This window comes from Ambystoma mexicanum, unplaced genomic scaffold (genome assembly GCF_040938575.1).
Source record: "Ambystoma mexicanum isolate Mex_15411 unplaced genomic scaffold, UKY_AmexF1_1 Mex_scaf34, whole genome shotgun sequence".
NCBI classification, from domain to species: domain Eukaryota; kingdom Metazoa; phylum Chordata; class Amphibia; order Caudata; family Ambystomatidae; genus Ambystoma; species Ambystoma mexicanum.
In genome coordinates this window covers 623529-648138 of record NW_027182449.1, presented here as the reverse complement: position 1 = coordinate 648138, position 24610 = coordinate 623529, and the positions used below count along the sequence as shown (strand labels likewise).

At 54.2% G+C, this 24610-nt stretch overlaps 7 non-coding genes across 7 annotated transcripts; all 7 read right to left on the bottom strand.

Moving 5' to 3' along the window:
- Window positions 1-2861: 2861 nt before the first annotated feature.
- LOC138558478 (5S ribosomal RNA) lies at window positions 2862-2980 on the bottom strand. Its single transcript, XR_011298626.1, has one exon. It is a non-coding gene; the product is annotated as a 5S ribosomal RNA (ribosomal RNA).
- A 3121-nt stretch (window positions 2981-6101) lies between these two features.
- LOC138558467 (5S ribosomal RNA) lies at window positions 6102-6220 on the bottom strand. The gene has a single exon (XR_011298615.1). It is a non-coding gene; the product is annotated as a 5S ribosomal RNA (ribosomal RNA).
- A 3121-nt stretch (window positions 6221-9341) lies between these two features.
- Window positions 9342-9460, bottom strand: LOC138558456 (5S ribosomal RNA). The gene has a single exon (XR_011298604.1). It is a non-coding gene; the product is annotated as a 5S ribosomal RNA (ribosomal RNA).
- Window positions 9461-12586: 3126 nt separating this feature from the next.
- Window positions 12587-12705, bottom strand: LOC138558444 (5S ribosomal RNA). The gene has a single exon (XR_011298593.1). It is a non-coding gene; the product is annotated as a 5S ribosomal RNA (ribosomal RNA).
- A 3121-nt stretch (window positions 12706-15826) lies between these two features.
- LOC138558433 (5S ribosomal RNA) lies at window positions 15827-15945 on the bottom strand. The gene has a single exon (XR_011298582.1). It is a non-coding gene; the product is annotated as a 5S ribosomal RNA (ribosomal RNA).
- A 3126-nt stretch (window positions 15946-19071) lies between these two features.
- LOC138558421 (5S ribosomal RNA) lies at window positions 19072-19190 on the bottom strand. The gene has a single exon (XR_011298571.1). It is a non-coding gene; the product is annotated as a 5S ribosomal RNA (ribosomal RNA).
- Window positions 19191-22311: 3121 nt separating this feature from the next.
- On the bottom strand, window positions 22312-22430 carry LOC138558410 (5S ribosomal RNA). Its single transcript, XR_011298560.1, has one exon. It is a non-coding gene; the product is annotated as a 5S ribosomal RNA (ribosomal RNA).
- Window positions 22431-24610: the final 2180 nt, after the last annotated feature.

Genomic DNA, 24610 nt, shown 5'->3' with positions numbered 1-24610 from the left:
CGTTCCTTACAAAACTTTAAAAAAAAACTCGGAAAGAAAGATGGAAATAAACACACACACAATTTTCCTGCTGGGGGCTCCTCGACGCTTTGGAAGGCAGAGGGTGATGTTGGTTGAGGCCCTTACCATATCGGGCTGGTGACCTACAAGTCCAGGAAAGAAGCAGGCCCAGTAACAGCAGCTGAGGCCCCCAGCCCAGCCCAGCCCAGGCAGGCATCAGCTTAAGGCTGACTCTCTACCCCACTGCTGCCCCAAGTTGGTTTGGCAAAAGTTTGCAAAGAAGCTGCCCGTGAATTTACCTCAAGCCACACTAGCACTCACCCAGGCGTCAGTTCCTTACAAAAATAGAAAGCACCTCTAAAAAAAGAAGAAATAAACACACACACAATTTTCCTGCTGCGGTCTCCTCGACTCTTTGGAAGGCAGAGGGCGATGTTGGTTGAGGCCTTACCTTCTCAGGCTGGCGGCCTACAAGTCCAGGAAAGAAGCAGGCCCAGTAACAGCAACTGAGGCCCCCAGCCCAGCCACGCCTAGGCAGGCATCAGCGGAAGGCTGACTCTCTACCCCAGTGCTGCCCCAAGTTGTTTTGGCAAAAGTTTGCAAAGAAGCTGCCCGTAAATTTACCTCAAGCCACACTAGCACTCACCCAGGCGTCGGTTCCTTACAAAAATAGAAAGCATCTCTAAAAAAGAAGAAATAAACACACACACAATTTTCCTGCTGGGGACTCCTCGACTCTTTGGAAGGCAGAGGGCGATGTTGGTTGAGGCCCTTACTTTCTCCGGCTGGTGGCCTACAAGTCCAGGAAAGAAGCAGGCCCAGTAACAGCAGCTGAGGCCCCCAGCCCAGCCACGCCTAGGCAGGCATCAGCAGAAGGCTGACTCTCTACCCCACTGCTGCCCCAAGTTGGTTTGGCAAAAGTTTGCAAAGAAGATGCCTGTAAATTTAACTCACGCCACACTAGCACTCACCCAGGCGTCAGTTCCTTACAAAAATAGAAAGCACCTCTAAAAAAAGAAGAAATAAACACACACACAATTTTCCTGCTGCGGTCTCCTCGACTCTTTGGAAGGCAGAGGGCGATGTTGGTTGAGGCCTTACCTTCTCAGGCTGGCGGCCTACAAGTCCAGGAAAGAAGCAGGCCCAGTAACAGCAACTGAGGCCCCCAGCCCAGCCACGCCTAGGCAGGCATCAGCGGAAGGCTGACTCTCTACCCCAGTGCTGCCCCAAGTTGGTTTGGCAAAAGTTTGCAAAGAAGCTGCCCGTAAATTTACCTCAAGCCACACTAGCACTCACCCAGGCGTCGGTTCCTTACAAAAATAGAAAGCATCTCTAAAAAAAGAAGAAATACACACACACAATTTTCCTGCTGGGGACACCTCGACTCTTTGGAAGGCAGAGGGCGATGTTGGTTGAGGCCCTTACCTTCTCGGGCTGGTGGCCTACAAGTCCAGGAAAGAAGCAGGCCCAGTAACAGCAGCTGAGGCCCCCAGACCAGCCCAGCCCAGGCAGGCATCAGCAGAAGGCTGACTCTCTACCCCACTGCTGCTCCAAGTTGGTTTGGCAAAAGTTTGCAAAGAAGATGCCTGTAAATTTAGCTCACGCCACACTAGCACTCACCCAGGCGTCGTTTCCTTACAAAAATAGAAAGCATCTCTAAAAAAGAAGAAATAAACACACACACAATTTTCCTGCTGGGGACTCCTCGACTCTTTGGAAGGCAGAGGGCGATGTTGGTTGAGGCCCTTACTTTCTCCGGCTGGTGGCCTACAAGTCCAGGAAAGAAGCAGGCCCAGTAACAGCAGCTGAGGCCCCCAGCCCAGCCACGCCTAGGCAGGCATCAGCAGAAGGCTGACTCTCTACCCCACTGCTGCCCCAAGTTGGTTTGGCAAAAGTTTGCAAAGAAGCTGCCCGTGAATTTACCTCAAGCCACACTAGCACTCATCCAGGCGTCAGTTCCTTGCAAAAATAGAAAGCACCTCTAAAAAAAGAAGAAATAAACACACACACAATTTTCCTGCTTCTATCCCCTCGACTCCTTGGAAGGCGGAGGGCAACCTTCGCCGCTGGTGGCCTTCACATGCAGGAAAGAAGCACACCCAGGAACAGCAGCTGAGGCTCCCAGCCCAGGCAGGCTTCAGCTGAAGGCCGACTTGGGAAGCACTGAGGCCAGACCCTGGGCTCCTGGGTCCCTCGGCTGAAGGCTCGAGGCCAGACCCCTTGGCTCCTGTGTCCCTTGGCTGAAGGCTCGACCAGTGCTCGACCAGGCTCGATCAGGCGAGATATTAGGTAGCATGGGGCCCAGCTGGGACTTCTAGGAAGCTTAGGGTGACGGCCGCTTCTGCCCCATCATCCAGAGGCCTGGCTATGGAGAGGCATGATGTGGCCTCCCTCCCTTCCTGCCTCTTGTAGGCACTTCTCCCCCGTGAGCACTTCCCGCTCCAGGTGTCCCCTTGTCTCCCAGGGTGCACTCTTCCTCTAGAGCCCACATATGCAGATGAGGCCCATCCACTTGCCTCCCCTAGCTGTAGGGGGCCTTGCGCGTCCACTGGAGAGAAAACGGGGAGACGCTGGAGGTGCTTTGCCAGGGACACGAGTGGCCCTTTCTGGCTGCATCCACCCACCCGAGGCGGCAAGCTGCTGCCCTGGCTTCAGTCTCCTGCTGCTGCTGCTGCTGCTCCAAGTTAGTTTGGCGACAACGTGTCCGCCTCTGACGGGGCTCTGCATTGGAGCGAGGGCTGCTGTCTGCCCCTGTGCCTTTTTCACGCGCCGTGTTTGTTAAAATTAAAAGCGGAATGGAGGAAAAATGTAGTTCAAGACGGAGAAGACGAACGCCGCCTATCGGGCACAGAGTAGCAAAATGCCTACAGCACCTGGTATTCCCAGGCGGTCTCCCATCCAAGTACTAACCAGGCCCGACCCTGCTTAGCTTCCGAGATCGGACGAGATCGGGCGCATTCAGGGTGGTATGGCCGTAGGCGAAGAGTGCGCCGATTCCGAGCCTCTTGTGCTGTGTCGGCTCCTCCGACGTCCACTGCCCTCTTGCAAGGCTGAACGCTGTCCTCTGCAGTGTGCTTCTGCCCTTCTTTTTGCCTCAAGCTCAGGAGCCACAGCTGCCAGCTTGGAAAAGCAACGAGCAGCTCCATGCACCCACTTTTGAAATACCCACTTGCCTACTCATGTTTGCAAAGAAAGTGTCTGTAAATTCAGGCCAAGCCACACTTGCACTCACTCACCCAAGCATCCGTTCCTTACAAAACTTTAAAAAAAAACTCGGAAAGAAAGATGGAAATAAACACACACACAATTTTCCTGCTGGGGGCTCCTCGACGCTTTGGAAGGCAGAGGGTGATGTTGGTTGAGGCCCTTACCATCTCGGGCTGGTGGCCTACAAGTCCAGGAAAGAAGCAGGCCCAGTAACAGCAGCTGAGGCCCCCAGCCCAGCCCAGGCAGGCATCAGCTTAAGGCTGACTCTCTACCCCACTGCTGCCCCAAGTTGGTTTGGCAAAAGTTTGCAAAGAAGCTGCCCGTGAATTTACCTCAAGCCACACTAGCACTCACCCAGGCGTCAGTTCCTTACAAAAATAGAAAGCACCTCTAAAAAAAGAAGAAATAAACACACACACAATTTTCCTGCTGCGGTCTCCTCGACTCTTTGGAAGGCAGAGGGCGATGTTGGTTGAGGCCTTACCTTCTCAGGCTGGCGGCCTACAAGTCCAGGAAAGAAGCAGGCCCAGTAACAGCAACTGAGGCCCCCAGCCCAGCCACGCCTAGGCAGGCATCAGCGGAAGGCTGACTCTCTACCCCAGTGCTGCCCCAAGTTGTTTTGGCAAAAGTTTGCAAAGAAGCTGCCCGTAAATTTACCTCAAGCCACACTAGCACTCACCCAGGCGTCGGTTCCTTACAAAAATAGAAAGCATCTCTAAAAAAGAAGAAATAAACACACACACAATTTTCCTGCTGGGGACTCCTCGACTCTTTGGAAGGCAGAGGGCGATGTTGGTTGAGGCCCTTACTTTCTCCGGCTGGTGGCCTACAAGTCCAGGAAAGAAGCAGGCCCAGTAACAGCAGCTGAGGCCCCCAGCCCAGCCACGCCTAGGCAGGCATCAGCAGAAGGCTGACTCTCTACCCCACTGCTGCCCCAAGTTGGTTTGGCAAAAGTTTGCAAAGAAGATGCCTGTAAATTTAACTCACGCCACACTAGCACTCACCCAGGCGTCAGTTCCTTACAAAAATAGAAAGCACCTCTAAAAAAAGAAGAAATAAACACACACACAATTTTCCTGCTGCGGTCTCCTCGACTCTTTGGAAGGCAGAGGGCGATGTTGGTTGAGGCCTTACCTTCTCAGGCTGGCGGCCTACAAGTCCAGGAAAGAAGCAGGCCCAGTAACAGCAACTGAGGCCCCCAGCCCAGCCACGCCTAGGCAGGCATCAGCGGAAGGCTGACTCTCTACCCCAGTGCTGCCCCAAGTTGGTTTGGCAAAAGTTTGCAAAGAAGCTGCCCGTAAATTTACCTCAAGCCACACTAGCACTCACCCAGGCGTCGGTTCCTTACAAAAATAGAAAGCATCTCTAAAAAAAGAAGAAATACACACACACAATTTTCCTGCTGGGGACACCTCGACTCTTTGGAAGGCAGAGGGCGATGTTGGTTGAGGCCCTTACCTTCTCGGGCTGGTGGCCTACAAGTCCAGGAAAGAAGCAGGCCCAGTAACAGCAGCTGAGGCCCCCAGACCAGCCCAGCCCAGGCAGGCATCAGCAGAAGGCTGACTCTCTACCCCACTGCTGCTCCAAGTTGGTTTGGCAAAAGTTTGCAAAGAAGATGCCTGTAAATTTAGCTCACGCCACACTAGCACTCACCCAGGCGTCGTTTCCTTACAAAAATAGAAAGCATCTCTAAAAAAGAAGAAATAAACACACACACAATTTTCCTGCTGGGGACTCCTCGACTCTTTGGAAGGCAGAGGGCGATGTTGGTTGAGGCCCTTACTTTCTCCGGCTGGTGGCCTACAAGTCCAGGAAAGAAGCAGGCCCAGTAACAGCAGCTGAGGCCCCCAGCCCAGCCACGCCTAGGCAGGCATCAGCGGAAGGCTGACTCTCTACCCCACTGCTGCCCCAAGTTGGTTTGGCAAAAGTTTGCAAAGAAGCTGCCCGTGAATTTACCTCAAGCCACACTAGCACTCATCCAGGCGTCAGTTCCTTGCAAAAATAGAAAGCACCTCTAAAAAAAGAAGAAATAAACACACACACAATTTTCCTGCTGCGGTCTCCTCGACTCCTTAGAAGGCGGAGGGCAACCTTCGCCGCTGGTGGCCTTCACATGCAGGAAAGAAGCACACCCAGGAACAGCAGCTGAGGCTCCCAGCCCAGGCAGGCTTCAGCTGAAGGCCGACTTGGGAAGCACTGAGGCCAGACCCTGGGCTCCTGGGTCCCTCGGCTGAAGGCTCGAGGCCAGACCCCTTGGCTCCTGTGTCCCTTGGCTGAAGGCTCGACCAGTGCTCGACCAGGCTCGATCAGGCGAGATATTAGGTAGCATGGGGCCCAGCTGGGACTTCCAGGAAGCTTAGGGTGACGGCCGCTTCTGCCCCATCATCCAGAGGCCTGGCTATGGAGAGGCATGATGTGGCCTCCCTCCCTTCCTGCCTCTTGTAGGCACTTCTCCCCCGTGAGCACTTCCCGCTCCAGGTGTCCCCTTGTCTCCCAGGGTGCACTCTTCCTCTAGAGCCCACATATGCAGATGAGGCCCATCCACTTGCCTCCCCTAGCTGTAGGGGGCCTTGCGCGTCCACTGGAGAGAAAACGGGGAGACGCTGGAGGTGCTTTGCCAGGGACACGAGTGGCCCTTTCTGGCTGCATCCACCCACCCGAGGCGGCAAGCTGCTGCCCTGGCTTCAGTCTCCTGCTGCTGCTGCTGCTGCTCCAAGTTAGTTTGGCGACAACGTGTCCGCCTCTGACGGGGCTCTGCATTGGAGCGAGGGCTGCTGTCTGCCCCTGTGCCTTTTTCACGCGCCGTGTTTGTTAAAATTAAAAGCGGAATGGAGGAAAAATGTAGTTCAAGACGGAGAAGACGAACGCCGCCTATCGGGCACAGAGTAGCAAAATGCCTACAGCACCTGGTATTCCCAGGCGGTCTCCCATCCAAGTACTAACCAGGCCCGACCCTGCTTAGCTTCCGAGATCGGACGAGATCGGGCGCATTCAGGGTGGTATGGCCGTAGGCGAAGAGTGCGCCGATTCCGAGCCTCTTGTGCTGTGTCGGCTCCTCCGACGTCCACTGCCCTCTTGCAAGGCTGAACGCTGTCCTCTGCAGTGTGCTTCTGCCCTTCTTTTTGCCTCAAGCTCAGGAGCCACAGCTGCCAGCTTGGAAAAGCAACGAGCAGCTCCATGCACCCACTTTTGAAATACCCACTTGCCTACTCATGTTTGCAAAGAAAGTGTCTGGAAATTCAGGCCAAGCCACACTTGCACTCACTCACCCAAGCATCCGTTCCTTACAAAACTTTAAAAAAAAACTCGGAAAGAAAGATGGAAATAAACACACACACAATTTTCCTGCTGGGGGCTCCTCGACGCTTTGGAAGGCAGAGGGTGATGTTGGTTGAGGCCCTTACCATCTCGGGCTGGTGGCCTCCAAGTCCAGGAAAGAAGCAGGCCCAGTAACAGCAGCTGAGGCCCCCAGCCCAGCCCAGGCAGGCATCAGCTTAAGGCTGACTCTCTACCCCACTGCTGCCCCAAGTTGGTTTGGCAAAAGTTTGCAAAGAAGCTGCCCGTGAATTTACCTCAAGCCACACTAGCACTCACCCAGGCGTCAGTTCCTTACAAAAATAGAAAGCACCTCTAAAAAAAGAAGAAATAAACACACACACAATTTTCCTGCTGCGGTCTCCTCGACTCTTTGGAAGGCAGAGGGCGATGTTGGTTGAGGCCTTACCTTCTCAGGCTGGCGGCCTACAAGTCCAGGAAAGAAGCAGGCCCAGTAACAGCAACTGAGGCCCCCAGCCCAGCCACGCCTAGGCAGGCATCAGCGGAAGGCTGACTCTCTACCCCAGTGCTGCCCCAAGTTGTTTTGGCAAAAGTTTGCAAAGAAGCTGCCCGTAAATTTACCTCAAGCCACACTAGCACTCACCCAGGCGTCGGTTCCTTACAAAAATAGAAAGCATCTCTAAAAAAGAAGAAATAAACACACACACAATTTTCCTGCTGGGGACTCCTCGACTCTTTGGAAGGCAGAGGGCGATGTTGGTTGAGGCCCTTACTTTCTCCGGCTGGTGGCCTACAAGTCCAGGAAAGAAGCAGGCCCAGTAACAGCAGCTGAGGCCCCCAGCCCAGCCACGCCTAGGCAGGCATCAGCAGAAGGCTGACTCTCTACCCCACTGCTGCCCCAAGTTGGTTTGGCAAAAGTTTGCAAAGAAGATGCCTGTAAATTTAACTCACGCCACACTAGCACTCACCCAGGCGTCAGTTCCTTACAAAAATAGAAAGCACCTCTAAAAAAAGAAGAAATAAACACACACACAATTTTCCTGCTGCGGTCTCCTCGACTCTTTGGAAGGCAGAGGGCGATGTTGGTTGAGGCCTTACCTTCTCAGGCTGGCGGCCTACAAGTCCAGGAAAGAAGCAGGCCCAGTAACAGCAACTGAGGCCCCCAGCCCAGCCACGCCTAGGCAGGCATCAGCGGAAGGCTGACTCTCTACCCCAGTGCTGCCCCAAGTTGGTTTGGCAAAAGTTTGCAAAGAAGCTGCCCGTAAATTTACCTCAAGCCACACTAGCACTCACCCAGGCGTCGGTTCCTTACAAAAATAGAAAGCATCTCTAAAAAAAGAAGAAATACACACACACAATTTTCCTGCTGGGGACACCTCGACTCTTTGGAAGGCAGAGGGCGATGTTGGTTGAGGCCCTTACCTTCTCGGGCTGGTGGCCTACAAGTCCAGGAAAGAAGCAGGCCCAGTAACAGCAGCTGAGGCCCCCAGACCAGCCCAGCCCAGGCAGGCATCAGCAGAAGGCTGACTCTCTACCCCACTGCTGCTCCAAGTTGGTTTGGCAAAAGTTTGCAAAGAAGATGCCTGTAAATTTAGCTCACGCCACACTAGCACTCACCCAGGCGTCGTTTCCTTACAAAAATAGAAAGCATCTCTAAAAAAGAAGAAATAAACACACACACAATTTTCCTGCTGGGGACTCCTCGACTCTTTGGAAGGCAGAGGGCGATGTTGGTTGAGGCCCTTACTTTCTCCGGCTGGTGGCCTACAAGTCCAGGAAAGAAGCAGGCCCAGTAACAGCAGCTGAGGCCCCCAGCCCAGCCACGCCTAGGCAGGCATCAGCAGAAGGCTGACTCTCTACCCCACTGCTGCCCCAAGTTGGTTTGGCAAAAGTTTGCAAAGAAGCTGCCCGTGAATTTACCTCAAGCCACACTAGCACTCATCCAGGCGTCAGTTCCTTGCAAAAATAGAAAGCACCTCTAAAAAAAGAAGAAATAAACACACACACAATTTTCCTGCTGCGGTCTCCTCGACTCCTTAGAAGGCGGAGGGCAACCTTCGCCGCTGGTGGCCTTCACATGCAGGAAAGAAGCACACCCAGGAACAGCAGCTGAGGCTCCCAGCCCAGGCAGGCTTCAGCTGAAGGCCGACTTGGGAAGCACTGAGGCCAGACCCTGGGCTCCTGGGTCCCTCGGCTGAAGGCTCGAGGCCAGACCCCTTGGCTCCTGTGTCCCTTGGCTGAAGGCTCGACCAGTGCTCGACCAGGCTCGATCAGGCGAGATATTAGGTAGCATGGGGCCCAGCTGGGACTTCTAGGAAGCTTAGGGTGACGGCCGCTTCTGCCCCATCATCCAGAGGCCTGGCTATGGAGAGGCATGATGTGGCCTCCCTCCCTTCCTGCCTCTTGTAGGCACTTCTCCCCCGTGAGCACTTCCCGCTCCAGGTGTCCCCTTGTCTCCCAGGGTGCACTCTTCCTCTAGAGCCCACATATGCAGATGAGGCCCATCCACTTGCCTCCCCTAGCTGTAGGGGGCCTTGCGCGTCCACTGGAGAGAAAACGGGGAGACGCTGGAGGTGCTTTGCCAGGGACACGAGTGGCCCTTTCTGGCTGCATCCACCCACCCGAGGCGGCAAGCTGCTGCCCTGGCTTCAGTCTCCTGCTGCTGCTGCTGCTGCTCCAAGTTAGTTTGGCGACAACGTGTCCGCCTCTGACGGGGCTCTGCATTGGAGCGAGGGCTGCTGTCTGCCCCTGTGCCTTTTTCACGCGCCGTGTTTGTTAAAATTAAAAGCGGAATGGAGGAAAAATGTAGTTCAAGACGGAGAAGACGAACGCCGCCTATCGGGCACAGAGTAGCAAAATGCCTACAGCACCTGGTATTCCCAGGCGGTCTCCCATCCAAGTACTAACCAGGCCCGACCCTGCTTAGCTTCCGAGATCGGACGAGATCGGGCGCATTCAGGGTGGTATGGCCGTAGGCGAAGAGTGCGCCGATTCCGAGCCTCTTGTGCTGTGTCGGCTCCTCCGACGTCCACTGCCCTCTTGCAAGGCTGAACGCTGTCCTCTGCAGTGTGCTTCTGCCCTTCTTTTTGCCTCAAGCTCAGGAGCCACAGCTGCCAGCTTGGAAAAGCAACGAGCAGCTCCATGCACCCACTTTTGAAATACCCACTTGCCTACTCATGTTTGCAAAGAAAGTGTCTGTAAATTCAGGCCAAGCCACACTTGCACTCACTCACCCAAGCATCCGTTCCTTACAAAACTTTAAAAAAAAACTCGGAAAGAAAGATGGAAATAAACACACACACAATTTTCCTGCTGGGGGCTCCTCGACGCTTTGGAAGGCAGAGGGTGATGTTGGTTGAGGCCCTTACCATATCGGGCTGGTGACCTACAAGTCCAGGAAAGAAGCAGGCCCAGTAACAGCAGCTGAGGCCCCCAGCCCAGCCCAGCCCAGGCAGGCATCAGCTTAAGGCTGACTCTCTACCCCACTGCTGCCCCAAGTTGGTTTGGCAAAAGTTTGCAAAGAAGCTGCCCGTGAATTTACCTCAAGCCACACTAGCACTCACCCAGGCGTCAGTTCCTTACAAAAATAGAAAGCACCTCTAAAAAAAGAAGAAATAAACACACACACAATTTTCCTGCTGCGGTCTCCTCGACTCTTTGGAAGGCAGAGGGCGATGTTGGTTGAGGCCTTACCTTCTCAGGCTGGCGGCCTACAAGTCCAGGAAAGAAGCAGGCCCAGTAACAGCAACTGAGGCCCCCAGCCCAGCCACGCCTAGGCAGGCATCAGCGGAAGGCTGACTCTCTACCCCAGTGCTGCCCCAAGTTGTTTTGGCAAAAGTTTGCAAAGAAGCTGCCCGTAAATTTACCTCAAGCCACACTAGCACTCACCCAGGCGTCGGTTCCTTACAAAAATAGAAAGCATCTCTAAAAAAGAAGAAATAAACACACACACAATTTTCCTGCTGGGGACTCCTCGACTCTTTGGAAGGCAGAGGGCGATGTTGGTTGAGGCCCTTACTTTCTCCGGCTGGTGGCCTACAAGTCCAGGAAAGAAGCAGGCCCAGTAACAGCAGCTGAGGCCCCCAGCCCAGCCACGCCTAGGCAGGCATCAGCAGAAGGCTGACTCTCTACCCCACTGCTGCCCCAAGTTGGTTTGGCAAAAGTTTGCAAAGAAGATGCCTGTAAATTTAACTCACGCCACACTAGCACTCACCCAGGCGTCAGTTCCTTACAAAAATAGAAAGCACCTCTAAAAAAAGAAGAAATAAACACACACACAATTTTCCTGCTGCGGTCTCCTCGACTCTTTGGAAGGCAGAGGGCGATGTTGGTTGAGGCCTTACCTTCTCAGGCTGGCGGCCTACAAGTCCAGGAAAGAAGCAGGCCCAGTAACAGCAACTGAGGCCCCCAGCCCAGCCACGCCTAGGCAGGCATCAGCGGAAGGCTGACTCTCTACCCCAGTGCTGCCCCAAGTTGGTTTGGCAAAAGTTTGCAAAGAAGCTGCCCGTAAATTTACCTCAAGCCACACTAGCACTCACCCAGGCGTCGGTTCCTTACAAAAATAGAAAGCATCTCTAAAAAAAGAAGAAATACACACACACAATTTTCCTGCTGGGGACACCTCGACTCTTTGGAAGGCAGAGGGCGATGTTGGTTGAGGCCCTTACCTTCTCGGGCTGGTGGCCTACAAGTCCAGGAAAGAAGCAGGCCCAGTAACAGCAGCTGAGGCCCCCAGACCAGCCCAGCCCAGGCAGGCATCAGCAGAAGGCTGACTCTCTACCCCACTGCTGCTCCAAGTTGGTTTGGCAAAAGTTTGCAAAGAAGATGCCTGTAAATTTAGCTCACGCCACACTAGCACTCACCCAGGCGTCGTTTCCTTACAAAAATAGAAAGCATCTCTAAAAAAGAAGAAATAAACACACACACAATTTTCCTGCTGGGGACTCCTCGACTCTTTGGAAGGCAGAGGGCGATGTTGGTTGAGGCCCTTACTTTCTCCGGCTGGTGGCCTACAAGTCCAGGAAAGAAGCAGGCCCAGTAACAGCAGCTGAGGCCCCCAGCCCAGCCACGCCTAGGCAGGCATCAGCAGAAGGCTGACTCTCTACCCCACTGCTGCCCCAAGTTGGTTTGGCAAAAGTTTGCAAAGAAGCTGCCCGTGAATTTACCTCAAGCCACACTAGCACTCATCCAGGCGTCAGTTCCTTGCAAAAATAGAAAGCACCTCTAAAAAAAGAAGAAATAAACACACACACAATTTTCCTGCTTCTATCCCCTCGACTCCTTGGAAGGCGGAGGGCAACCTTCGCCGCTGGTGGCCTTCACATGCAGGAAAGAAGCACACCCAGGAACAGCAGCTGAGGCTCCCAGCCCAGGCAGGCTTCAGCTGAAGGCCGACTTGGGAAGCACTGAGGCCAGACCCTGGGCTCCTGGGTCCCTCGGCTGAAGGCTCGAGGCCAGACCCCTTGGCTCCTGTGTCCCTTGGCTGAAGGCTCGACCAGTGCTCGACCAGGCTCGATCAGGCGAGATATTAGGTAGCATGGGGCCCAGCTGGGACTTCTAGGAAGCTTAGGGTGACGGCCGCTTCTGCCCCATCATCCAGAGGCCTGGCTATGGAGAGGCATGATGTGGCCTCCCTCCCTTCCTGCCTCTTGTAGGCACTTCTCCCCCGTGAGCACTTCCCGCTCCAGGTGTCCCCTTGTCTCCCAGGGTGCACTCTTCCTCTAGAGCCCACATATGCAGATGAGGCCCATCCACTTGCCTCCCCTAGCTGTAGGGGGCCTTGCGCGTCCACTGGAGAGAAAACGGGGAGACGCTGGAGGTGCTTTGCCAGGGACACGAGTGGCCCTTTCTGGCTGCATCCACCCACCCGAGGCGGCAAGCTGCTGCCCTGGCTTCAGTCTCCTGCTGCTGCTGCTGCTGCTCCAAGTTAGTTTGGCGACAACGTGTCCGCCTCTGACGGGGCTCTGCATTGGAGCGAGGGCTGCTGTCTGCCCCTGTGCCTTTTTCACGCGCCGTGTTTGTTAAAATTAAAAGCGGAATGGAGGAAAAATGTAGTTCAAGACGGAGAAGACGAACGCCGCCTATCGGGCACAGAGTAGCAAAATGCCTACAGCACCTGGTATTCCCAGGCGGTCTCCCATCCAAGTACTAACCAGGCCCGACCCTGCTTAGCTTCCGAGATCGGACGAGATCGGGCGCATTCAGGGTGGTATGGCCGTAGGCGAAGAGTGCGCCGATTCCGAGCCTCTTGTGCTGTGTCGGCTCCTCCGACGTCCACTGCCCTCTTGCAAGGCTGAACGCTGTCCTCTGCAGTGTGCTTCTGCCCTTCTTTTTGCCTCAAGCTCAGGAGCCACAGCTGCCAGCTTGGAAAAGCAACGAGCAGCTCCATGCACCCACTTTTGAAATACCCACTTGCCTACTCATGTTTGCAAAGAAAGTGTCTGTAAATTCAGGCCAAGCCACACTTGCACTCACTCACCCAAGCATCCGTTCCTTACAAAACTTTAAAAAAAAACTCGGAAAGAAAGATGGAAATAAACACACACACAATTTTCCTGCTGGGGGCTCCTCGACGCTTTGGAAGGCAGAGGGTGATGTTGGTTGAGGCCCTTACCATCTCGGGCTGGTGGCCTACAAGTCCAGGAAAGAAGCAGGCCCAGTAACAGCAGCTGAGGCCCCCAGCCCAGCCCAGGCAGGCATCAGCTTAAGGCTGACTCTCTACCCCACTGCTGCCCCAAGTTGGTTTGGCAAAAGTTTGCAAAGAAGCTGCCCGTGAATTTACCTCAAGCCACACTAGCACTCACCCAGGCGTCAGTTCCTTACAAAAATAGAAAGCACCTCTAAAAAAAGAAGAAATAAACACACACACAATTTTCCTGCTGCGGTCTCCTCGACTCTTTGGAAGGCAGAGGGCGATGTTGGTTGAGGCCTTACCTTCTCAGGCTGGCGGCCTACAAGTCCAGGAAAGAAGCAGGCCCAGTAACAGCAACTGAGGCCCCCAGCCCAGCCACGCCTAGGCAGGCATCAGCGGAAGGCTGACTCTCTACCCCAGTGCTGCCCCAAGTTGTTTTGGCAAAAGTTTGCAAAGAAGCTGCCCGTAAATTTACCTCAAGCCACACTAGCACTCACCCAGGCGTCGGTTCCTTACAAAAATAGAAAGCATCTCTAAAAAAGAAGAAATAAACACACACACAATTTTCCTGCTGGGGACTCCTCGACTCTTTGGAAGGCAGAGGGCGATGTTGGTTGAGGCCCTTACTTTCTCCGGCTGGTGGCCTACAAGTCCAGGAAAGAAGCAGGCCCAGTAACAGCAGCTGAGGCCCCCAGCCCAGCCACGCCTAGGCAGGCATCAGCAGAAGGCTGACTCTCTACCCCACTGCTGCCCCAAGTTGGTTTGGCAAAAGTTTGCAAAGAAGATGCCTGTAAATTTAACTCACGCCACACTAGCACTCACCCAGGCGTCAGTTCCTTACAAAAATAGAAAGCACCTCTAAAAAAAGAAGAAATAAACACACACACAATTTTCCTGCTGCGGTCTCCTCGACTCTTTGGAAGGCAGAGGGCGATGTTGGTTGAGGCCTTACCTTCTCAGGCTGGCGGCCTACAAGTCCAGGAAAGAAGCAGGCCCAGTAACAGCAACTGAGGCCCCCAGCCCAGCCACGCCTAGGCAGGCATCAGCGGAAGGCTGACTCTCTACCCCAGTGCTGCCCCAAGTTGGTTTGGCAAAAGTTTGCAAAGAAGCTGCCCGTAAATTTACCTCAAGCCACACTAGCACTCACCCAGGCGTCGGTTCCTTACAAAAATAGAAAGCATCTCTAAAAAAAGAAGAAATACACACACACAATTTTCCTGCTGGGGACACCTCGACTCTTTGGAAGGCAGAGGGCGATGTTGGTTGAGGCCCTTACCTTCTCGGGCTGGTGGCCTACAAGTCCAGGAAAGAAGCAGGCCCAGTAACAGCAGCTGAGGCCCCCAGACCAGCCCAGCCCAGGCAGGCATCAGCAGAAGGCTGACTCTCTACCCCACTGCTGCTCCAAGTTGGTTTGGCAAAAGTTTGCAAAGAAGATGCCTGTAAATTTAGCTCACGCCACACTAGCACTCACCCAGGCGTCGTTTCCTTACAAAAATAGAAAGCATCTCTAAAAAAGAAGAAATAAACACACACACAATTTTCCTGCTGGGGACTCCTCGACTCTTTGGAAGGCAGAGGGCGATGTTGGTTGAGGCCCTTACTTTCTCCGGCTGGTGGCCTACAAGTCCAGGAAAGAAGCAGGCCCAGTAACAGCAGCTGAGGCCCCCAGCCCAGCCACGCCTAGGCAGGCATCAGCAGAAGGCTGACTCTCTACCCCACTGCTGCCCCAAGTTGGTTTGGCAAAAGTTTGCAAAGAAGCTGCCCGTGAATTTACCTCAAGCCACACTAGCACTCATCCAGGCGTCAGTTCCTTGCAAAAATAGAAAGCACCTCTAAAAAAAGAAGAAATAAACACACACACAATTTTCCTGCTGCGGTCTCCTCGACTCCTTAGAAGGCGGAGGGCAACCTTCGCCGCTGGTGGCCTTCACATGCAGGAAAGAAGCACACCCAGGAACAGCAGCTGAGGCTCCCAGCCCAGGCAGGCTTCAGCTGAAGGCCGACTTGGGAAGCACTGAGGCCAGACCCTAGGCTCCTGGGTCCCTCGGCTGAAGGCTCGAGGCCAGACCCCTTGGCTCCTGTGTCCCTTGGCTGAAGGCTCGACCAGTGCTCGACCAGGCTCGATCAGGCGAGATATTAGGTAGCATGGGGCCCAGCTGGGACTTCTAGGAAGCTTAGGGTGACGGCCGCTTCTGCCCCATCATCCAGAGGCCTGGCTATGGAGAGGCATGATGTGGCCTCCCTCCCTTCCTGCCTCTTGTAGGCACTTCTCCCCCGTGAGCACTTCCCGCTCCAGGTGTCCCCTTGTCTCCCAGGGTGCACTCTTCCTCTAGAGCCCACATATGCAGATGAGGCCCATCCACTTGCCTCCCCTAGCTGTAGGGGGCCTTGCGCGTCCACTGGAGAGAAAACGGGGAGACGCTGGAGGTGCTTTGCCAGGGACACGAGTGGCCCTTTCTGGCTGCATCCACCCACCCGAGGCGGCAAGCTGCTGCCCTGGCTTCAGTCTCCTGCTGCTGCTGCTGCTGCTCCAAGTTAGTTTGGCGACAACGTGTCCGCCTCTGACGGGGCTCTGCATTGGAGCGAGGGCTGCTGTCTGCCCCTGTGCCTTTTTCACGCGCCGTGTTTGTTAAAATTAAAAGCGGAATGGAGGAAAAATGTAGTTCAAGACGGAGAAGACGAACGCCGCCTATCGGGCACAGAGTAGCAAAATGCCTACAGCACCTGGTATTCCCAGGCGGTCTCCCATCCAAGTACTAACCAGGCCCGACCCTGCTTAGCTTCCGAGATCGGACGAGATCGGGCGCATTCAGGGTGGTATGGCCGTAGGCGAAGAGTGCGCCGATTCCGAGCCTCTTGTGCTGTGTCGGCTCCTCCGACGTCCACTGCCCTCTTGCAAGGCTGAACGCTGTCCTCTGCAGTGTGCTTCTGCCCTTCTTTTTGCCTCAAGCTCAGGAGCCACAGTTGCCAGCTTGGAAAAGCAACGAGCAGCTCCATGCACCCACTTTTGAAATACCCACTTGCCTACTCATGTTTGCAAAGAAAGTGTCTGTAAATTCAGGCCAAGCCACACTTGCACTCACTCACCCAAGCATCCGTTCCTTACAAAACTTTAAAAAAAAACTCGGAAAGAAAGATGGAAATAAACACACACACAATTTTCCTGCTGGGGGCTCCTCGACGCTTTGGAAGGCAGAGGGTGATGTTGGTTGAGGCCCTTACCATATCGGGCTGGTGACCTACAAGTCCAGGAAAGAAGCAGGCCCAGTAACAGCAGCTGAGGCCCCCAGCCCAGCCCAGCCCAGGCAGGCATCAGCTTAAGGCTGACTCTCTACCCCACTGCTGCCCCAAGTTGGTTTGGCAAAAGTTTGCAAAGAAGCTGCCCGTGAATTTACCTCAAGCCACACTAGCACTCACCCAGGCGTCAGTTCCTTACAAAAATAGAAAGCACCTCTAAAAAAAGAAGAAATAAACACACACACAATTTTCCTGCTGCGGTCTCCTCGACTCTTTGGAAGGCAGAGGGCGATGTTGGTTGAGGCCTTACCTTCTCAGGCTGGCGGCCTACAAGTCCAGGAAAGAAGCAGGCCCAGTAACAGCAACTGAGGCCCCCAGCCCAGCCACGCCTAGGCAGGCATCAGCGGAAGGCTGACTCTCTACCCCAGTGCTGCCCCAAGTTGTTTTGGCAAAAGTTTGCAAAGAAGCTGCCCGTAAATTTACCTCAAGCCACACTAGCACTCACCCAGGCGTCGGTTCCTTACAAAAATAGAAAGCATCTCTAAAAAAGAAGAAATAAACACACACACAATTTTCCTGCTGGGGACTCCTCGACTCTTTGGAAGGCAGAGGGCGATGTTGGTTGAGGCCCTTACTTTCTCCGGCTGGTGGCCTACAAGTCCAGGAAAGAAGCAGGCCCAGTAACAGCAGCTGAGGCCCCCAGCCCAGCCACGCCTAGGCAGGCATCAGCAGAAGGCTGACTCTCTACCCCACTGCTGCCCCAAGTTGGTTTGGCAAAAGTTTGCAAAGAAGATGCCTGTAAATTTAACTCACGCCACACTAGCACTCACCCAGGCGTCAGTTCCTTACAAAAATAGAAAGCACCTCTAAAAAAAGAAGAAATAAACACACACACAATTTTCCTGCTGCGGTCTCCTCGACTCTTTGGAAGGCAGAGGGCGATGTTGGTTGAGGCCTTACCTTCTCAGGCTGGCGGCCTACAAGTCCAGGAAAGAAGCAGGCCCAGTAACAGCAACTGAGGCCCCCAGCCCAGCCACGCCTAGGCAGGCATCAGCGGAAGGCTGACTCTCTACCCCAGTGCTGCCCCAAGTTGGTTTGGCAAAAGTTTGCAAAGAAGCTGCCCGTAAATTTACCTCAAGCCACACTAGCACTCACCCAGGCGTCGGTTCCTTACAAAAATAGAAAGCATCTCTAAAAAAAGAAGAAATACACACACACAATTTTCCTGCTGGGGACACCTCGACTCTTTGGAAGGCAGAGGGCGATGTTGGTTGAGGCCCTTACCTTCTCGGGCTGGTGGCCTACAAGTCCAGGAAAGAAGCAGGCCCAGTAACAGCAGCTGAGGCCCCCAGACCAGCCCAGCCCAGGCAGGCATCAGCAGAAGGCTGACTCTCTACCCCACTGCTGCTCCAAGTTGGTTTGGCAAAAGTTTGCAAAGAAGATGCCTGTAAATTTAGCTCACGCCACACTAGCACTCACCCAGGCGTCGTTTCCTTACAAAAATAGAAAGCATCTCTAAAAAAGAAGAAATAAACACACACACAATTTTCCTGCTGGGGACTCCTCGACTCTTTGGAAGGCAGAGGGCGATGTTGGTTGAGGCCCTTACTTTCTCCGGCTGGTGGCCTACAAGTCCAGGAAAGAAGCAGGCCCAGTAACAGCAGCTGAGGCCCCCAGCCCAGCCACGCCTAGGCAGGCATCAGCAGAAGGCTGACTCTCTACCCCACTGCTGCCCCAAGTTGGTTTGGCAAAAGTTTGCAAAGAAGCTGCCCGTGAATTTACCTCAAGCCACACTAGCACTCATCCAGGCGTCAGTTCCTTGCAAAAATAGAAAGCACCTCTAAAAAAAGAAGAAATAAACACACACACAATTTTCCTGCTTCTATCCCCTCGACTCCTTGGAAGGCGGAGGGCAACCTTCGCCGCTGGTGGCCTTCACATGCAGGAAAGAAGCACACCCAGGAACAGCAGCTGAGGCTCCCAGCCCAGGCAGGCTTCAGCTGAAGGCCGACTTGGGAAGCACTGAGGCCAGACCCTGGGCTCCTGGGTCCCTCGGCTGAAGGCTCGAGGCCAGACCCCTTGGCTCCTGTGTCCCTTGGCTGAAGGCTCGACCAGTGCTCGACCAGGCTCGATCAGGCGAGATATTAGGTAGCATGGGGCCCAGCTGGGACTTCTAGGAAGCTTAGGGTGACGGCCGCTTCTGCCCCATCATCCAGAGGCCTGGCTATGGAGAGGCATGATGTGGCCTCCCTCCCTTCCTGCCTCTTGTAGGCACTTCTCCCCCGTGAGCACTTCCCGCTCCAGGTGTCCCCTTGTCTCCCAGGGTGCACTCTTCCTCTAGAGCCCACATATGCAGATGAGGCCCATCCACTTGCCTCCCCTAGCTGTAGGGGGCCTTGCGCGTCCACTGGAGAGAAAACGGGGAGACGCTGGAGGTGCTTTGCCAGGGACACGAGTGGCCCTTTCTGGCTGCATCCACCCACCCGAGGCGGCAAGCTGCTGCCCTGGCTTCAGTCTCCTGCTGCTGCTGCTGCTGCTCCAAGTTAGTTTGGCGACAACGTGTCCGCCTCTGACGGGGCTCTGCATTGGAGCGAGGGCTGCTGTCTGCCCCTGTGCCTTTTTCACGCGCCGTGTTTGTTAAAATTAAAAGCGGAATGGAGGAAAAATGTAGTTCAAGACGGAGAAGACGAACGCCGCCTATCGGGCACAGAGTAGCAAAATGCCTACAGCACCTGGTATTCCCAGGCGGTCTCCCATCCAAGTACTAACCAGGCCCGACCCTGCTTAGCTTCCGAGATCGGACGAGATCGGGCGCATTCAGGGTGGTATGGCCGTAGGCGAAGAGTGCGCCGATTCCGAGCCTCTTGTGCTGTGTCGGCTCCTCCGACGTCCACTGCCCTCTTGCAAGGCTGAACGCTGTCCTCTGCAGTGTGCTTCTGCCCTTCTTTTTGCCTCAAGCTCAGGAGCCACAGCTGCCAGCTTGGAAAAGCAACGAGCAGCTCCATGCACCCACTTTTGAAATACCCACTTGCCTACTCATGTTTGCAAAGAAAGTGTCTGGAAATTCAGGCCAAGCCACACTTGCACTCACTCACCCAAGCATCCGTTCCTTACAAAACTTTAAAAAAAAACTCGGAAAGAAAGATGGAAATAAACACACACACAATTTTCCTGCTGGGGGCTCCTCGACGCTTTGGAAGGCAGAGGGTGATGTTGGTTGAGGCCCTTACCATCTCGGGCTGGTGGCCTACAAGTCCAGGAAAGAAGCAGGCCCAGTAACAGCAGCTGAGGCCCCCAGCCCAGCCCAGGCAGGCATCAGCTTAAGGCTGACTCTCTACCCCACTGCTGCCCCAAGTTGGTTTGGCAAAAGTTTGCAAAGAAGCTGCCCGTGAATTTACCTCAAGCCACACTAGCACTCACCCAGGCGTCAGTTCCTTACAAAAATAGAAAGCACCTCTAAAAAAAGAAGAAATAAACACACACACAATTTTCCTGCTGCGGTCTCCTCGACTCTTTGGAAGGCAGAGGGCGATGTTGGTTGAGGCCTTACCTTCTCAGGCTGGCGGCCTACAAGTCCAGGAAAGAAGCAGGCCCAGTAACAGCAACTGAGGCCCCCAGCCCAGCCACGCCTAGGCAGGCATCAGCGGAAGGCTGACTCTCTACCCCAGTGCTGCCCCAAGTTGTTTTGGCAAAAGTTTGCAAAGAAGCTGCCCGTAAATTTACCTCAAGCCACACTAGCACTCACCCAGGCGTCGGTTCCTTACAAAAATAGAAAGCATCTCTAAAAAAGAAGAAATAAACACACACACAATTTTCCTGCTGGGGACTCCTCGACTCTTTGGAAGGCAGAGGGCGATGTTGGTTGAGGCCCTTACTTTCTCCGGCTGGTGGCCTACAAGTCCAGGAAAGAAGCAGGCCCAGTAACAGCAGCTGAGGCCCCCAGCCCAGCCACGCCTAGGCAGGCATCAGCAGAAGGCTGACTCTCTACCCCACTGCTGCCCCAAGTTGGTTTGGCAAAAGTTTGCAAAGAAGATGCCTGTAAATTTAACTCACGCCACACTAGCACTCACCCAGGCGTCAGTTCCTTACAAAAATAGAAAGCACCTCTAAAAAAAGAAGAAATAAACACACACACAATTTTCCTGCTGCGGTCTCCTCGACTCTTTGGAAGGCAGAGGGCGATGTTGGTTGAGGCCTTACCTTCTCAGGCTGGCGGCCTACAAGTCCAGGAAAGAAGCAGGCCCAGTAACAGCAACTGAGGCCCCCAGCCCAGCCACGCCTAGGCAGGCATCAGCGGAAGGCTGACTCTCTACCCCAGTGCTGCCCCAAGTTGGTTTGGCAAAAGTTTGCAAAGAAGCTGCCCGTAAATTTACCTCAAGCCACACTAGCACTCACCCAGGCGTCGGTTCCTTACAAAAATAGAAAGCATCTCTAAAAAAAGAAGAAATACACACACACAATTTTCCTGCTGGGGACACCTCGACTCTTTGGAAGGCAGAGGGCGATGTTGGTTGAGGCCCTTACCTTCTCGGGCTGGTGGCCTACAAGTCCAGGAAAGAAGCAGGCCCAGTAACAGCAGCTGAGGCCCCCAGACCAGCCCAGCCCAGGCAGGCATCAGCAGAAGGCTGACTCTCTACCCCACTGCTGCTCCAAGTTGGTTTGGCAAAAGTTTGCAAAGAAGATGCCTGTAAATTTAGCTCACGCCACACTAGCACTCACCCAGGCGTCGTTTCCTTACAAAAATAGAAAGCATCTCTAAAAAAGAAGAAATAAACACACACACAATTTTCCTGCTGGGGACTCCTCGACTCTTTGGAAGGCAGAGGGCGATGTTGGTTGAGGCCCTTACTTTCTCCGGCTGGTGGCCTACAAGTCCAGGAAAGAAGCAGGCCCAGTAACAGCAGCTGAGGCCCCCAGCCCAGCCACGCCTAGGCAGGCATCAGCAGAAGGCTGACTCTCTACCCCACTGCTGCCCCAAGTTGGTTTGGCAAAAGTTTGCAAAGAAGCTGCCCGTGAATTTACCTCAAGCCACACTAGCACTCATCCAGGCGTCAGTTCCTTGCAAAAATAGAAAGCACCTCTAAAAAAAGAAGAAATAAACACACACACAATTTTCCTGCTGCGGTCTCCTCGACTCCTTAGAAGGCGGAGGGCAACCTTCGCCGCTGGTGGCCTTCACATGCAGGAAAGAAGCACACCCAGGAACAGCAGCTGAGGCTCCCAGCCCAGGCAGGCTTCAGCTGAAGGCCGACTTGGGAAGCACTGAGGCCAGACCCTGGGCTCCTGGGTCCCTCGGCTGAAGGCTCGAGGCCAGACCCCTTGGCTCCTGTGTCCCTTGGCTGAAGGCTCGACCAGTGCTCGACCAGGCTCGATCAGGCGAGATATTAGGTAGCATGGGGCCCAGCTGGGACTTCTAGGAAGCTTAGGGTGACGGCCGCTTCTGCCCCATCATCCAGAGGCCTGGCTATGGAGAGGCATGATGTGGCCTCCCTCCCTTCCTGCCTCTTGTAGGCACTTCTCCCCCGTGAGCACTTCCCGCTCCAGGTGTCCCCTTGTCTCCCAGGGTGCACTCTTCCTCTAGAGCCCACATATGCAGATGAGGCCCATCCACTTGCCTCCCCTAGCTGTAGGGGGCCTTGCGCGTCCACTGGAGAGAAAACGGGGAGACGCTGGAGGTGCTTTGCCAGGGACACGAGTGGCCCTTTCTGGCTGCATCCACCCACCCGAAGCGGCAAGCTGCTGCCCTGGCTTCAGTCTCCTGCTGCTGCTGCTGCTGCTCCAAGTTAGTTTGGCGACAACGTGTCCGCCTCTGACGGGGCTCTGCATTGGAGCGAGGGCTGCTGTCTGCCCCTGTGCCTTTTTCACGCGCCGTGTTTGTTAAAATTAAAAGCGGAATGGAGGAAAAATGTAGTTCAAGACGGAGAAGACGAACGCCGCCTATCGGGCACAGAGTAGCAAAATGCCTACAGCACCTGGTATTCCCAGGCGGTCTCCCATCCAAGTACTAACCAGGCCCGACCCTGCTTAGCTTCCGAGATCGGACGAGATCGGGCGCATTCAGGGTGGTATGGCCGTAGGCGAAGAGTGCGCCGATTCCGAGCCTCTTGTGCTGTGTCGGCTCCTCCGACGTCCACTGCCCTCTTGCAAGGCTGAACGCTGTCCTCTGCAGTGTGCTTCTGCCCTTCTTTTTGCCTCAAGCTCAGGAGCCACAGCTGCCAGCTTGGAAAAGCAACGAGCAGCTCCATGCACCCACTTTTGAAATACCCACTTGCCTACTCATGTTTGCAAAGAAAGTGTCTGGAAATTCAGGCCAAGCCACACTTGCACTCACTCACCCAAGCATCCGTTCCTTACAAAACTTTAAAAAAAAACTCGGAAAGAAAGATGGAAATAAACACACACACAATTTTCCTGCTGGGGGCTCCTCGACGCTTTGGAAGGCAGAGGGTGATGTTGGTTGAGGCCCTTACCATCTCGGGCTGGTGGCCTACAAGTCCAGGAAAGAAGCAGGCCCAGTAACAGCAGCTGAGGCCCCCAGCCCAGCCCAGGCAGGCATCAGCTTAAGGCTGACTCTCTACCCCACTGCTGCCCCAAGTTGGTTTGGCAAAAGTTTGCAAAGAAGCTGCCCGTGAATTTACCTCAAGCCACACTAGCACTCACCCAGGCGTCAGTTCCTTACAAAAATAGAAAGCACCTCTAAAAAAAGAAGAAATAAACACACACACAATTTTCCTGCTGCGGTCTCCTCGACTCTTTGGAAGGCAGAGGGCGATGTTGGTTGAGGCCTTACCTTCTCAGGCTGGCGGCCTACAAGTCCAGGAAAGAAGCAGGCCCAGTAACAGCAACTGAGGCCCCCAGCCCAGCCACGCCTAGGCAGGCATCAGCGGAAGGCTGACTCTCTACCCCAGTGCTGCCCCAAGTTGTTTTGGCAAAAGTTTGCAAAGAAGCTGCCCGTAAATTTACCTCAAGCCACACTAGCACTCACCCAGGCGTCGGTTCCTTACAAAAATAGAAAGCATCTCTAAAAAAGAAGAAATAAACACACACACAATTTTCCTGCTGGGGACTCCTCGACTCTTTGGAAGGCAGAGGGCGATGTTGGTTGAGGCCCTTACTTTCTCCGGCTGGTGGCCTACAAGTCCAGGAAAGAAGCAGGCCCAGTAACAGCAGCTGAGGCCCCCAGCCCAGCCACGCCTAGGCAGGCATCAGCAGAAGGCTGACTCTCTACCCCACTGCTGCCCCAAGTTGGTTTGGCAAAAGTTTGCAAAGAAGATGCCTGTAAATTTAACTCACGCCACACTAGCACTCACCCAGGCGTCAGTTCCTTACAAAAATAGAAAGCACCTCTAAAAAAAGAAGAAATAAACACACACACAATTTTCCTGCTGCGGTCTCCTCGACTCTTTGGAAGGCAGAGGGCGATGTTGGTTGAGGCCTTACCTTCTCAGGCTGGCGGCCTACAAGTCCAGGAAAGAAGCAGGCCCAGTAACAGCAACTGAGGCCCCCAGCCCAGCCACGCCTAGGCAGGCATCAGCGGAAGGCTGACTCTCTACCCCAGTGCTGCCCCAAGTTGGTTTGGCAAAAGTTTGCAAAGAAGCTGCCCGTAAATTTACCTCAAGCCACACTAGCACTCACCCAGGCGTCGGTTCCTTACAAAAATAGAAAGCATCTCTAAAAAAAGAAGAAATACACACACACAATTTTCCTGCTGGGGACACCTCGACTCTTTGGAAGGCAGAGGGCGATGTTGGTTGAGGCCCTTACCTTCTCGGGCTGGTGGCCTACAAGTCCAGGAAAGAAGCAGGCCCAGTAACAGCAGCTGAGGCCCCCAGACCAGCCCAGCCCAGGCAGGCATCAGCAGAAGGCTGACTCTCTACCCCACTGCTGCTCCAAGTTGGTTTGGCAAAAGTTTGCAAAGAAGATGCCTGTAAATTTAGCTCACGCCACACTAGCACTCACCCAGGCGTCGTTTCCTTACAAAAATAGAAAGCATCTCTAAAAAAGAAGAAATAAACACACACACAATTTTCCTGCTGGGGACTCCTCGACTCTTTGGAAGGCAGAGGGCGATGTTGGTTGAGGCCCTTACTTTCTCCGGCTGGTGGCCTACAAGTCCAGGAAAGAAGCAGGCCCAGTAACAGCAGCTGAGGCCCCCAGCCCAGCCACGCCTAGGCAGGCATCAGCAGAAGGCTGACTCTCTACCCCACTGCTGCCCCAAGTTGGTTTGGCAAAAGTTTGCAAAGAAGCTGCCCGTGAATT